This window comes from Carcharodon carcharias, chromosome 28 (genome assembly GCF_017639515.1).
Source record: "Carcharodon carcharias isolate sCarCar2 chromosome 28, sCarCar2.pri, whole genome shotgun sequence".
In the NCBI taxonomy this organism is placed as follows: Eukaryota; Metazoa; Chordata; class Chondrichthyes; order Lamniformes; family Lamnidae; genus Carcharodon; species Carcharodon carcharias.
Genome location: NC_054494.1, coordinates 13,698,232 through 13,713,917, shown reverse-complemented (window position 1 = coordinate 13,713,917; position 15,686 = coordinate 13,698,232). Strand labels below are relative to the sequence as shown.

General features: G+C 41.4%; 1 protein-coding gene across 8 annotated transcripts in view; it reads right to left on the bottom strand.

Moving 5' to 3' along the window:
• shld2 (shieldin complex subunit 2) overlaps positions 1 to 15,686 on the bottom strand; it is a 131,908-nt gene that overhangs the window by 96,145 nt on the left and 20,077 nt on the right. For 6 of the 8 annotated variants that reach the window (XM_041176166.1, XM_041176167.1, XM_041176165.1 and 3 more), the window contains exon 2: positions 2,992 to 3,127. The gene's annotated coding sequence lies outside the window, so the exon portion shown is untranslated. The remainder of the gene's footprint in view (positions 1 to 2,991; positions 3,128 to 15,686) is intronic. The other 2 variants (XM_041176164.1, XM_041176163.1) reach the window with 1 other exon arrangement.

The following is a 15,686-nucleotide window of genomic DNA, read 5'->3' as shown; positions in this document are numbered from 1 at the left end:
AAGTTTTAGGCACCATTATTCACCTCAGCTGCCCAAGGTGGAGAAGGAAACAAAATCAGGAGTTAAATGGTGAATAATCTACAGACATTGCACTTTTAATGAGCAACCAGCGTAATGAATTTGCTGACTTTGTGCTTTGAATCGCAAATCAACTTTTACCCTGCTGAACCTTGGCCATAAACTGTTAAATAAAATTGCAAGTGCATTGGCATCTCATCATTAAGTTGGCTTCAGATCACTGCGATATGATACTTATTTACATGAAGTTATGCAGATAAAAAGACTGGCGATTATTTTATCTACATATTTGCATGAGAGAGTTCTGCTGTTCTCCAAGACTCGTTATTCATTTGACTGAATAACATACAGTTACAAATGATCATCTTCCAACATCTATGCACAGAAAGATTACTGTTCACTTGAAAATAGTTTGAAACATCTGCAACGATTCCTATTATTTAATTTAATGTTACTTGTTACAGCTTTCCAACTGGTTCACCACACTTAGTGAGCAGCTGCACTGTACAAACCAAAATCCCAGGTGCAAATGCCTGGTCTGTCGTAAATGAGAATCTTAGGGTAAGGCACAAGAAGCCCCAAAATAGATCTCAAGGGCTTTGAGTTAAGAAAAGGGAAAGTCATCCAGGATTTCCACTTCTAATCACTATTCACCAACCTCTGCTGGAGTTATGCAAGTGTAGACATCAGGTGAAGACACAATCCACCCTGACTGTGGCACTCCCAGAGGATGAAAAGTCTACTAATGTTGACTTTCAAGGCTTACAAGTTAATAATGTCCTGTGGGTGAGATTCTGGAGATGACAGATGACTATAGTATCATATCCTAGCAAGCAGTCAGCACTCCAATCAGAAGAGGGAAGACAGGAGACAATAGAGAGAAAGTAGCTTTTGTCACAGATTTGTCAAGCATTAGTTTAGCTTATTCAGAATGAAACAACATTGTTATCACTATTTTTTTCAGAAACTGTTTGAAATTACTATTTTTCTGTTACTTACTTTTTAATCCCTTTGTATCTTTCATGTTTCCTGACATTTATTTTTACAGCCTGTTGGCCCAACCTCTTTACTGCATTTGTCAGGTTATTTTATTCACTATTCACTTTATTCACTGTCTCCTCCCTCTTTCCTGGACAATTCCCTGAGCTGAACCCAACCATGGAGACATTTACAGGCCCTTAACAGTGGTTATAGTTTAGGACAAATGTTCACATTTTGACTGATGCTTCACATCAGCATTACTAGTTATATAAGAACAGGAGTAGACCATTTGTTCCTTGAGCCTCTTCCACCGTTCACCGAGATCAGAGTTGATCAGCAATCTAACTCCATATATTTGCCTTTGCTCCATATCCCTTAATACCTTGGGTTAACAAAAATCAATCTCAGTTTTAAAGTTAACAATTGATCAGTTGCCATTCGCGAAGAAATGTCCAAACTTCTACCACCCTTTGCATGAAGAAGTGTTTCTCAATTTCAATTCTGAAAGGTCTAGCTTTAAATTTTAGATTATACCCATTATCCTGGACATCCCAATTTGCTGCAATAGTTTCTTCCTATCTAATGTCTTGAAAAGTTCAATCAAATTGCAAGGCAAGACAAGGCATGAAGCATCTGCAACAAGTTAGATGAAATAACAGCAAAAATAGAAATGAATAGGTTTGATCTAATAGCCATAATAGATACATGATTGCAAAGTGACCCAGGTTAGAACTTAAATATTCTGGCATACTTAACTTTTAGACAAGACAGGCAAAATGGAAGAGAGGTAGCCCTGACAATAAAGGAAGGGATAACGACAGAAAGAAAGGGTCAAGGCTCAGAAATTCAAAAAGTAGAATCAGTTTTGATGGGGCTAAGAAACAGCAAAGATCAGAAAACATTGCTGGGAATTATTTTTAGGCGCCTTAACAGTAATTATAGTCTAGAGTATAGTATAAATCAGGAAATTGGAAATGCATGAAATAAGTGTGATACAGTCAGTAAACATCTTAATACAGATTGGGCAAATCAAATTTGCAATAATAGTGTGGAGTACAAGTTCATGAAATGTACACAAGGTAGTTTTCAAGATCAGTATTGTATGTCAAGCAACCAACTTGAGAACAGGGTATTTTGGACCTAGTATTGTGCAGCAAAGGTAAATTAATAATCTTGTAGTAAAGGGGCCTATCAGGAAGAGTGGCCATAATACGATGGAATTTTATAATCAATTTGAAAGTGATATAATTATGTCTAAAACTAGGGAGTTAAATCTAAACAAAGCAAACTACATAGGTACATGGGGCGAGTTGCCTAAGGTAGATAGGGAAATTACATTAAAAGATATATTGATGTAGGAAATGGGTAAAGAATTAAACATAATTTACAACAAACGTGCATTCCTTTAAGGCACAAAAACCCAACAAAGTGGTCCAATGAGTAGCTAACAAGAGGAGTTAAAGGCCATTTTAGATAAAAGGAAGAGGCTTATAATGATTACAAAATGAGTAGTAAGCCTAAAGATTAGGATGATTTTAGAATTCAGCAAAGGAAGACGAAGAAACTGATAAGGATAGAGAAAAGAGAGTACTACAGTAGACCAGCAAGAGGCATAAAACATATGGTAAATATTTCTGTAGGAATGTACCTTCGCTGTGAGCGAGGGCTCGAGAGATGAGTGGTGAGAGATAGGAAGCACTGTTATGAATTGAGAGCAGCTTGATCTTGTAGGGTCGCAGATGTATGCTGCAAGCTGAAGAGGCGGAGAGTGGGAGAATCACGAGCAGCAGGGTCAGCAACCAGCAGGTGGCTCATTGAACGGAAGGATCAGCTAGCGAGAGGTAAGCAAGCGGAAGAGGTTGCTCCAAAACGGTGCTGATTGTCATTAGGCCTTTATCACATACCGGTGCAAAATAATGTTAATGTGAATCCATAATGCTAAACATAAATACTGGCCTGCATTAAAAATATGACTGAATCAAAATTACTTACAATGGGGCAACTTAAAGCAGGGACTTACTGGATATCCTTCCTAAGGTATGGTGCCCAGAATTGCTCTCAGTACTCCAGGTGTGGTTTAACCAGGTCTTGGTATAGTTGAAGCATAATTTCCAGTTCTTGTATTCCTCTAGATATAAAGATAAAATTTCATTTACCTTTTTGACTATTTTCCCTCTTAGTTCATGACACTTTACTGACCTATATCGCAGAACCCCAAGACACTCTGGTCCTCCAATATTTCTAGCTTTTCACCATTTGGAAAGTACCATGTTGTCCTTTTTTGGTCCAAATGGACGATCTCAGATCTGCTTACATTGAAATTTATTTGCCACACTTTTGCTCATTTACTTAATCTATTAGTATCTCTTTGTAATTTTACACTTCTATCTATACTGTTTACTATACCATATTTCTTTGCAACATCAGCAAATTTGGATATGTAGCATTCAACTTTTTCAGCTATTCATTTAAGTCTTTAATGAATACAGTGAATTGCTGAGGCCCCACAACACAAGCTTCAGCTTTCTTTTTGACCTACAAAGCATTTTTTAAAGAAGTGTTCCTATAAACCAAGGATTTCTGATAGGAAAATGCAGATCTTTGTAAGACACCACTTGTCACATCCTGTCAATTAGTGTACCTGCCCATTATCCCTGCTCTCCATCTCCTTCTGCTCAGCCAATTTCCCAGACAGTTCAATATGTTCATTTTGCCAATCTGTACAACTGAAATTTAAAGAAGGGAAGACCAGATCTACTCAAGAATATTTTTTTTAAATGTCAAATTGTCTTTAATTCCTTGTGGGCCCACCATGTACTCCACATACCCAGTTGGCATTATATCTTTGACTATCTGGCAGTTCACAAAAATACATGTGTACCTCCAAATCCAACAACCCTAGCTTCAGTCTGTTCTTATAACTCTTTCGAGTCAGATCCATTCCTGCTGTAACTCTTTCGAGTACAAACACTTTTCCATCTGTTTCCAGATGAAGTTACATTGTTTCATAGTTTGCCATTGTGAGATTTGAACTCTTGATACTCTTTTGAGTAAACCTGTTTCCATCTGTTTCAGATGAAGTTACATTGTTTCATAGTTTGCCATTGTGAGATTTGAACTCTTGATCTTAGGGTTACAAACCCAGTACCATAACCACTTGGCTATTAGGCCAAAAAAACTGCTGGGTGAAGGGCAGTTGTAACTCTTTCGAGTATAAACACGTTTCCATCTGTTTCAGATGAAGTTACATTGTTTCATAGTTTGCCGTTGTGAGATTTGAACTCTTGATCTTGGGGTTACAAGCCCAGTACCATAACCACTTGGCTATCATACCAGAACTCTCTGTTTTTATATAATTTGCCATGGTGAGATTTGAACTCTTGATGAAGTTACATTGTTTCATAGTTTGCCATTGTGAGATTTGAACTCTTGATCTTGGGGTTACAAACCCAGTACCATAACCACTTGGCTATTTAGGCCAAGCAAGATGTAACTCTTTCAAGTACAAACCCGTTTCCATCTGTTCCTATTCAGATGAAGTTACATTGTTTCATAGTTTGCCATTCTGAGATTTGAACTCTTGATCTTGGTGTTATAAACCCAGTACCATAACCACTTGGCTATTTAGGCCAAGCCTTAACAAGTAACTCTTTCGAGTACAAACCCGTTTCCATCTGTTTCAGGTGAAGTTACATTGTTTCATAGTTTGCCATTGTGAGATTTGAACTCTTGATACTCTTTTGAGTAAACCTGTTTCCATCTGTTTCAGATGAAGTTACATTGTTTCATAGTTTGCCATTGTGAGATTTGAACTCTTGATACTCTTTTGAGTAAACCTGTTTCCATCTGTTTCAGATGAAGTTACATTGTTTCATAGTTTGCCATTGTGAGATTTGAACTCTTGATCTTAGGGTTACAAACCCAGTACCATAACCACTTGGCTATTTAGGCCAAGCTCTCTGTTCTTATATATAACAACACAAGTGAATCCCCAGTTAATGGCCTCCACCTGAACACAATTAAACTATTAATTAATATTAACAATGGAAACATGCCAGCATCAGGATGTCTGAAATCACAGTCCCACCTCTACAATCTACATATAGAGCTTTTCCCCAACATTGACATCATTGGAATGGTCTAAAGGCAAGGACACTAAACATGACGAGTTTCCATTGAGCTGAAGAAATTGATTTTTTAAACTCATATTTTTGTTTGGAAAGGCAATGTGGAAGAACTTTGAACAAAAGAAGGGTCTAGTTCTCATGGTCTATGTGGGTATCAATGATAAAAGTAGGTCAAATAAAGAGATTCTGCTAAGGGAGTATGAGCAGCTAGGAGGTAAATTAAAAAATAGAACCACTAAGTAATAATCTTGGGATTACTACCCGAGCCACAAGTGAATTGGCTTGAGGAAAAAAGATCAGAGTGTTAAATGCATGGCTCAAAGATTGGTGCAGGAGAACAAAATTTGATTCATGAAGCACTGGCATCAGTACTGGGGCAAGAGGGAGCTGTATTGTTGAGACACTCTTCACCTGAACTGTGCTGGGACCAGTGTCTTGGCAAATCTTATAATTGCGGCTGTGGAGAAGGATTTAAACTAAATAGTGGGGAAAAAAATCTGTCAAACAATATTTTCCCTTGGGTGCAGCTGTTTCAACAGACTAATGGATGTATGGGCTTTTTCTCTTAGATCTATTTCTCAATTGCTCAATGTTTATTTACACAACATGAAGAGGTGTCAAGTGCTTGCAATTTCTGCTATTCATACTTTAAAGGTGTGGTTGATTGACACTTCTATAGGGCTGTAGTGAAAGCAGTTTTTTAAAGAAAGTTACGAATGAATGACTTTTTAAAAACCTTTTCACACATGACATTGTTACTAAAGGGTAAGAGTGTATACTCAGTAAATAGGTTGGCATGGACGGTCTGCGGCCATAGCAGTGTGGGTGGAATGGCATAGGTTGGCATGGCGTAAGAGGAGCCATGGTGGGTGGATGGAGGGGCATAGATTGGCTTGGGGATATGAAGGCCATACAGGTGAGTAGAGAGGCATAACTTGACATGGAGGGTATGAAGTTCTGTGGAGGGACACACCCATGTTTCCTATGCAATACTAAGACCTTTTGATCTTACCTTTCAAAAGGTTCTCTCATGCAGACTATGGTTCATGAAACCGCTAGGCGCCTACGACTCTTTGAAAAGCTGGTCTGATTCCACAAAAATTGCATGAGGCTAGGAGATGCTTATCCCCTGCAGCAAGCCAAGCCGGGAGTGCAGGGTGCAGGTACTGCAATCCGCAACAGCCCTTATCCTGCCTTGATGAAAATTGGGAGAGTTGAGAATTTTTTTTTTTTAAATTCATTCATGGAATGTGAGCATTGCTGCTAGGCCAGCATTTATTGCCCATCCCTAATTGTCCTTGAGAAGATGGTGGTGAGCTGCCAATATTGAAGCACTGAAGTCCATGGGGTTTAGGTGCTGATAGGAGGGAGTTCCAGAATTTTGACCCAGCGACAGTGAAGGAACAGTGATATATTTCCAAGACAGTATGGGGTGCGGCTTGGAGGGAAACTTCCAGGTGGTGATGCTCCCATGTGTCTGCTGCCCTTGTCCTTCTAGATGATAGAGGTCGTGGGTTTGAAAGATGCCTTGGTGAGTTTCTGCAGTGTACCTTGTAGATGGTACACATACTGCTTCCACTGTATGTCAGTGGTGGAGGGAGTGAACGTTTATGGATAGGGTGCTAATCAAACTGGCTGTTTTGTCTTGGATAGTGTCAAGCTTCCTGAGTGTTGTTGGGGCTCTATTCATCCAGAGAAGTGGAAAGTATTCCACCACACTCCTGACTTGTACCTGTACACAGTGGAAAGGCTTTGGGGAGTCAGGAGATGAGTTACTCGCTGCAGGATTCCTAGCCTCTGACCTGCTCTTGTAGCCACAGTATTCATATGGCTAGTCCAGTTCAGCTTCTTGTCAATGGTAACTCCCAGGATATTGATATTGGGGGATTCATTGTTGGTAATGCCACTGAATGTCAAGGGGTGATGTTAGATTCTCTCTTGTTGGAGATGGTCATTGCCTGGCACTTGTGTGGTGCAAATGTTACTTGCCACTTGTCAGCCCAAGCCTGGATTTTAACCAGGTCTTGCTGCATTTGGACATAAACTGCTTCAGTATCTGAGGTGGCGCAAATGCTGCTGAACATTGTGCAATCATCAGCGAACATTCCCACTTCTGACCTATGATCGAAGGAAGGTCATTGATGAAGCATCTTAAGATGTTTGGGCCTAGAACAATATCCTGACAAACTCTTGCAATAATGTCCTGGAACTGAGGTGACTGACCTCCAACAACCACAACCATCTTCCTTTGTGCCAAGTATGACTCCAACCAGTGAAGAGTTCCCCCCCACCCCGCCACACTCGGTCAGACGCTGCCTTGATGACAAGGGCTGTCACTCTCACCTCACCTCTGGAGTTCAGCTCTTTTGTCCATGTTTGAACCAATGCTGTAATGAGGTCAGGAGCTGAGTGACTCTGGCGGAACCCAAACTGAGCATCAGTGAACAGGTTATTGCTAAGCCTGTGCCGTTTGATAGCACTGTTGATGACCCTTCTATCACTTTACCGGTGATCAAGACTAGGCTAATTGGGCAGTAATTGGTCAGGTTATGTTTGTACTGCTTTTTGTGTACAGGGCATGCCTGAGCAATTATCCACATTGCTGGGTAGATGCCAGTGTTGTAGCTGTACTGGAACAGCTTGATTAAGGCGCAGCAAGTTCTGGAGCACAAGCATTTAGAATAATGCCAGAATATGTCAGGATCCATAGCCTTTGCAGTATCCAGTATCTTCATGTGGAGTGAATCAAATTGGCTGAAGACTGGCATCTGTGACGCTGGGGACCCTGGAGGAGGCAGAAATGGATCATCCACTCAGCACTGCTGGCTAAAGATTGTTGCAAATGCTTCAGCCTTATCTTTTGCACTGATGTGCTAGGCTCTCCCATTATTGAGAATGGGGATATTTGTAGCCATCTCCTTGATGTGAGTTGTTTAATTTTCCACAACTATTCACGACTGGATTTAGCAGGACTGTATTAGATCTAGGCCGTTGGTTATGAAATCACTTAGCTCTGTCTTTCACATGCTGTTTCCGCTGTTTGGCATGCAAGTAGTCCTCTGTTGTAGCTTCACCAGGTTGACACCTCATTTTTAGGCATGCCTGATGCCACTCCTCGCATGCCTTCCTGCACTCTTCATTGAACCAGGGTTGATGCCCTGGCTTGGTAGTTAATGGTAGAGTGAGGGATATGCCAGGCCATGAGGTTACAGATTGTAGTTGAGTACAATCCAGAGATTATAACCTTTGGGGTTCTGCTTCTTAATTTGGTACCTAGCTTCACATACTGACTATGCAGACCTTCTTCCTTGTCCTGCCTATGTCGTTGATACCGACATGGACCACGACGATGGGATCCTCCCCCTCCCACTGCAAGTTCCTCCCCAGATAAAAACAAAAAACTGCGGATGCTGGAAATCCAAAACAAAAACAGAATTACCTGGAAAAACTCAGCAGGTCTGGCAGCATCGGCGGAGAAGAAAAGAGTTGACGTTTCAAATCCTCATGACCCTTCAGCAGAACTGTTGAACAGTTCTGCTGAAGGGTCATGAGGACTCGAAACGTCAACTCTTTTCTTCTCCGCCGATGCTGCCAGACCTGCTGAGTTTTTCCAGGTAATTCTGTTTTTGTTTTGAAGTTCCTCCCCAGTCCTGAGCAGATGTCCCAAACCCTGACACTGGGCAGGCAACACAGCCTTCTGGACTCTCAGAATCACGCTCTTTGTTGCAGAAGATCCCCCTCACTATACTTCCCCCTACTACCACTACATTCCTGTTTGCTCCCACCGCTTGAACAGTGCAATGGCCAGCCTGCTCATCCAACTTGCAGACCTCACTTTCATTTACACAGGTTGTGAGCACCCCAAACCTGTTTGACATTGCAAAGTCTGAGGCTCCTCAACTACTGCCTGTTTGATCCCATTACTTGAGTCACTGGCGGTCACATCTTCCTGTCCCTCACTGCTGACCAAAACAGACAACCCTATTTTAAGAGGTGTGAATGTCTTCTGGAACAAAGAGTCCAGGTGCTTCCTTCCCCTCCCTTATGTTACGCAGTGTCTGCAGTTCGGCTTCCAGATCAATAATCCGGATCCAGAATTCCTCTAGCTGCTTACACTTTCTGCAGAAATGTTTGTCATGGGTTGCCTTGGCACCAAAAGCTCCCACGTTCCACAGCTGCAACATAACACCTGTCCTGCCATTGTTACTTAGATTAGTTAATTAATTTAATTAATCACTTAATTAACTTAGAATAATTCCTATGTATTCCAAACCTCTTTTCCCCCGTGCCCCGAGTTCCCATGTGAACCTAATTCACTACTCACTGAGTCTCCATCTCACTCCAGCGTAGTCGCCTGTCTCCTCACACCCCTTCCAAGTTGGGTCTGCAAAGTTATTGCTTGACGGTGAAAATTTCCAAAATGTTCTACTTTTATTCAACTTCCTTGGTTGTTTGGAACTCTGCACTGGATGAATGTGTTGGCTAATGCACGGCTTGCTTGTGCTCCCCCTCTTCCTTCACCCCACCATTGGTAAATGTACTTTCAGCAATTTGGGCTCCACATTCTGGAATTCCCTCCCAAAACTTCTCGACCTCTTTACTGCCCTCTCTTCCTTTAAGGCCCTCCTTAAGACCCACCTTTTCGATGAAGTTCTCCCTATTATCTTCTTCTTTGGTACACCATCCATTTTTTATCTATTAGTCTCTGTGAAGTGTCTTGGAACACTTTCTGCATTAAAGGAGATATATAAATGCAAGTTGCTTTGAGTTTCTAAGACTTCTAAAAGTCAACTTCATCCACAGGTATTATATCACTATTCTTGAAGTATGTTTGCTGCCACTTTTTCCTTCTTTTGTACATTACTTTACGCTTGTCTGCATTTAATTTCATTTGCCACAGTTCATTCCAGTCACATATTTACTTAAAGAAAGGAAGACGTCCATTTAAATAGGACTTTCACAACTTCAGGATGTACCAAAGAGCTTGATGGCCAAAGAAGAATTGTACTTTTTAAGTCACCATTATAATGTAGAAAATACAGCAAACTCCCACAAGCAGTAATGTGATAATGACCAGATAATTTTTTTTCACGATTCTGACTGAAGGATAAAAATTGGCCATGACAAAGGGGATAATTGCCCTGCTCTTCTCTGAAATAGTGCCATGCAATCTTTTATATCCACTTCAGAGAGCAAACAGGCGCTCAGTTTAACATATCTGAAAGATGGCATCTCTGGCCATGCAGCATTCCCTTCATTCTCCGCTGGACTATCAGCCAAGAATTTTGTGCTCAAATTCATTCAGCAGTTTGAGCTGCTGTCTTCAATTCCCTACTTTGGCATCATCTGTAAATTTAACCAATTTGTATCAAGTTTCAGAATACAAGTCAGTGATTTATATTATAAACAGTAGTAGTCCCAAAACTGAGTCCTAGGGCATTTATCTTAGTACTTATCCCTGACACTACACCCCAACCTTGTTAGTTTCTTATCCATATCTAATTTTTGGCCAGAATCCCCACAGCTTTGAAATTAATTAGTACTCTTCCGTGTGGAACTTGAAATGCTTTTTTTATAGTCTGAGTACCCAATGACATAGGGTTTACCACAGATGACCAGATTGTCACTTTTCCAAAGAATGTTGGTTTTACAAAATCTTCCCTGTCTAAAGACATGTTGACTCCTACTTACTAGGTAATTATGGTATAAATAAGCTCATGTTTACTCCTCAGCTGCGTCTATGACTATGGAGATGAAAGCATTTTGCAGTTTGCAGAGTACACAGTGAGTTAGGTTTTGAAATCAATGGTATTCATTTTGACAGTAACCTTTAACTTTGTAACTATCATTCCCCCTTCCCTCCCCTGCAGCTGTTTATAAAACAGTTATCACATTACGTGCATCATTCATCAGGTTCCAGTTTCAAAGAAACACGCCCCCACTTTCTACAGGCTGTTCATGACACACCACGGGGAATCAGCCTAACCTTGGCAGTGATAGGACAGAGAGGGACAACACCCACAGCACTCATCGAGGAGCATTAGTAATTGTCAATTACTTTTATAGCATTCTACATTGCTATCGTAGACTAGCTTGTAAGCCTTGTACTTAAAACAGACAATGTCCCACTTCAACAATGAATTGCAGAATTGCCACCTTTTGCCAAATGCAAACAAGAGCAAGGAATGGGTAGCGCCATTTTTCTTTCCCCACTTTCCTTCATTCTGTTCCTTCGTTTGAGCTGCTCATCCTTATTTTTCAGGTGACCTGCTGAGTATTCCCAACATTTTAAGTTTTTTTTTAAGATTTCCATCATATGCAATTTTTTTTGTCTCATTTACTATGGGTTTTTTGCTCTGAGATATTTCACTCCCTGAACACGATAAACATATGTTCAACACATCATTTGAATTAATTATTTATTTACTGAAGTCCAAAACTAGTACAAGAACTTTGGCATTCCCATATAATCAGTCTTCTGAATGAAAATTAAAAATTTTATTTTCAGGCAAGAACATTTGGACAAACAGACTCGAAGTAATGTCACTTTTCAGGTCAATAGATCTGGTTCAGTGACATCCAAAAAACATTGGCCAGTTTTAAGGCAGAAAGGCAGCCCCATTTTTGCCAAGCTGACGCTAGCACTTTCTGAGCACAGGATCATCTCTTGTTCTTTGAACATGAGACAGCTGCAGTAGTAGACTGTGCTATTGGCCAGTGGGGAAGAAAGTCAACATTTAGGTCAGCCTTCAGCGTCATTATCCAGGGATTGCTTAACTCAAGTGCCTTCAATCATTGAATAAACACAAGCACCCAAAGATGCACAAACATAGGAAAGAACTGAAGGTTCATGTTGCACTCAGTTTATCAGTGATGCTTTTCCTATAATGCAAATCAGTGATACAGTCTAAACTAGAAGTTCTAATATTTCAGAAAGAAGGGCAACAAGAACATGGGCATAACAGCTCTATTTCTAAAAACATATTGAGTGGAATCTTGTGCTCTCACTAGTGGAAAGTTTGGAGGCGGGGAGGGCATCTGCTTAGGTGGGGTATCTGAACCCTGCCGCCATTCCGCCTCCATCACTATTATGTTCTGGGTGGGAAAGCCCATGGTCAATCATTCCAACCCGCCACCAAGTGAGGCCTTTAAGTGGCCAATTAATGACCACTTATTCCATCACCGTTGGAATTAACCCAGGCCTGTCTCTTTGCGATGTGCACGGCAGATGAAATTGTGCAGCCAGCTTGTCAGCTCCGGGGTGGGCAGTGGTGGCTGGACTAGACATTGGAAAGGAGGGGAGGCCTGCTGAGAGCCACTGCTCTGCCTCTGATTCTGACCCCCCCTCCTGCCCCATTACTCATCTGTAGCCTGGGTGGCTCCATGATCCTGGGTCTCTTGGGGGGGGGGGGGGGAAGTTCCTCCAGGAACAGAAGTAGCCTCCCCAGTGATACTGCTGAGTTCAAGATTTGCCAGCCTCTGATTGGCTGGCAGTTCTCGTCAGGCAGGATTTTCACCACCACCCCCTCCTCCCCCCCTGGTTCTTGATCCCTGGAGAAGGCCTGCTGGTGGCTTCACCACTGCCTAATTGGCGTATCGTTCAGCAGAGCTTCCCGAAAAGAGGTACCGCAGGCCTGTCGTTGACTCTCTAGCTAGCAGGCGAGACTCCACCCATTATCAGACTTTACAGAACTTAACTCAAAGGTTTCTCAGGATTTAACTCAAAAGTTTCTCTCACTGGAGCCTGAAGTCCATTCCTTTTATAACAGTGCTTTCAGAACTCTGCAGTCACATCATTTGTGTCAAAATCTGTCATCAATCATGTTTACAGGAAAATGTTGAACTGGTTCATTCATATGTTTACAATATGGAAGCAAATAAGAGTAAATTTACTTGTCTACTCTGGTGGCAGAGGTCTTGCAAATGGCAATGTACATCAGAAATTCAGGTGTAACTTTAATGGTTATACACTTGGATTTCTGACATCCGTAAGTCCTGGCAAAAATCAATTTAATGACCACAAATTTAGGGCCACAGAACTAACTCCATAATCAATTGGTAAAATGCAATGGGGCTGAAAATCCAGTGAAATGCTCCAACTTCTGGTTTAAGTGTTGGGAGCAGCCTATGGGGGATCTTGGACGCTGAGCCCACGATCTCATATAAATGGTGGGTGCCTGGACAAATAGGAGCGCCACCCCCACCCCCAACACATTTACATCCTTCCTGAAGCATAACATCCTTACATTTATGTTCAATTCCTATTGTAATAAAGGATAGCATTCCATTAATCTTCTTAAATACTTGCTGTATCTGCATACTAACCTTTTGTGACTCCTGCATCAGAACACCTAGATCTCTCTGCACCTCGGAATTCTGTAGTCATTTTCCGTTTAATTAATACTTATTCTTTTATTTTTCCTGCCAAAGTAAACAACTTCACATTTTCCCACATTATACTCCATCTGCCAGATTTTTGCCCGCTCACTCAGCTTATCTATATCTGTCTACAACCACCTTAGGCCTCCTCACAATATTCTTTCCTAACTATCTTTGTTTTATCTGCAAGTTTAACTACAATGCCTTTGCTCCACTCGTCTATGTCATTGATGTAAATTGTAAAAAATAGATGCCGCAGCACAGCTCCCTGTGGGATTCCACTAATCACATCCTGACAATCAGAGAAAGGCCCATTTATACATACTCTGTTTTCTGCCAGCCAACCAATCTTCTATCCAAGCTAATATGATAACCTTCTGTGAAGCACCTTGGGACCTTTTAATATGTTAAAAACACAATATAAATGTAAGTTGTTGTTTGTGTGTGTGAGGAAGGGGGGATGATGGGTGAGCATAGCGCTGAGCGCTGTTCCAACACCGTCCTTGAATTTTCCCAACAAAAATCTGTCCCAACAAGTCACAGTAGGAATAACAAAACAGCAGAATGGTTACTAGGGGAAAGTTATCAATTTTTTTTCTATTTTTCCATTCATGGGATGTGGGGCTTCACTGGCTAGGCCAGCATTTATTGCCCATCCCTAATTGCCTTTGAGAGGGTAGTGCTGAGCTGCCTTCTTGAATTGCTGCAATGTGATGTAGGTACACCAACAGTGCTGTTAGGACAGGATTTCCAGGATTTTGACCCAGTGACAGTGAAGGAATGGTGATATATTTCCAAGTCAACATGGTGAGTGGCTTGAATGGGAACTTCCACGTTGTGGTGTTCCCATGTGTCTGCTGCTCTTGTTCTTTTAGATAGTAGCGGTCTTTGGTTTCCTTCGCAACTGGAAGGGTCAGTTTCCTTTTTCAGTTTCAATTTTCAGTTAGGGTCTAACTCAAAAAAAAAAAATCAAGCTTCGAAACCACAGATTCCATCACAGCACACAAATGCTGTGATGCTCAGGAGCAGCATGTGCCCTGACGCACCTCATGTGGTATGCCTGCTGGAGGGTACAAGCCCAGAGGCCTGGCCTGAGGGTTCAGAGTTTCATTCACCTTGCCAGAGCATATGAGGTCATTGAATCTTTTATGTCACCATATCGAATTACACTTCTGCTGCTGACAGTGGCAGCTGTCTTCACCCAGGCCTGTTTCATCTGGATGGGTGGCCTCCTCCTGCCAATCTCTGGGAAGATTAACCCCCTTTCTTTCCTCATAGCCTCAAGCATTGCCTCCAGGTCATTGTTCGAGAACCAGGAGACTGCTGTACCCTGAGTGCCAGGCCTCCAGCTTTCCAATGACTTCATTGAACACTGCAGTCCATTCCAAGGCTCTCAGGAACTCGTGTGTTTGCTTCCTCGGGATTCAAACAGCAACCACAGCAATGGCTGTGTTTAATTCGGGCCTTCAACTTTAACTGATCTGCCTCTGTTGCCACCCTAGCAGCCTTTAATTGGCTGCTCTCCACACTCCAATCCAATTAAGGGATTACCCTGCTGAAAATCTTGACTTTACTTACCTTCCCGTGGAGGTGGCTTTGGGACTTGAAAATAGGCCTGACTTAGATTTTCCATCTCCAACGTGAAAATTCACCCTATTATACTCCATCTGGTGCTGAACTAGAGTTTTATATAAATTTAGTATAATTTTCTGACTTTTTTACTATGTCTCTATATAAAGGTCAAATGGTCTTCTATGCTAAAACAATTCTGTGATTCTGCGATAAAGCCCAGGGTCCCTTGCTTTATTACTTGCTTTGCAAACCTGTCCTGTCATCTTCTACACTTTGTGTATAAACACCCATACGTCTCTGTTTATGTACCCTTTTAAAACCATTTAACTTGGATTATCTCTCATTCTTCCTACCAAAATGCATAACCTCAAACTTTTCATCCGTCATGTGTCCACCCATCCCAATAACCTGTCTATGTCCTCTTAAAGTATATCACTATCTTCCTCACCATTAAGTATACTTAAAGTTTCATGTCACCTGCAAATTTTGAACATTGTAGCCCTGTACCCCACAAGTCCAAGTTATTAGTGCTTATCAAAAGCAGCAGTGGTACTAATACTGAACACTGGAGAACACCACAGTATATCTCCCTCCAGTCTGAAAGAAACA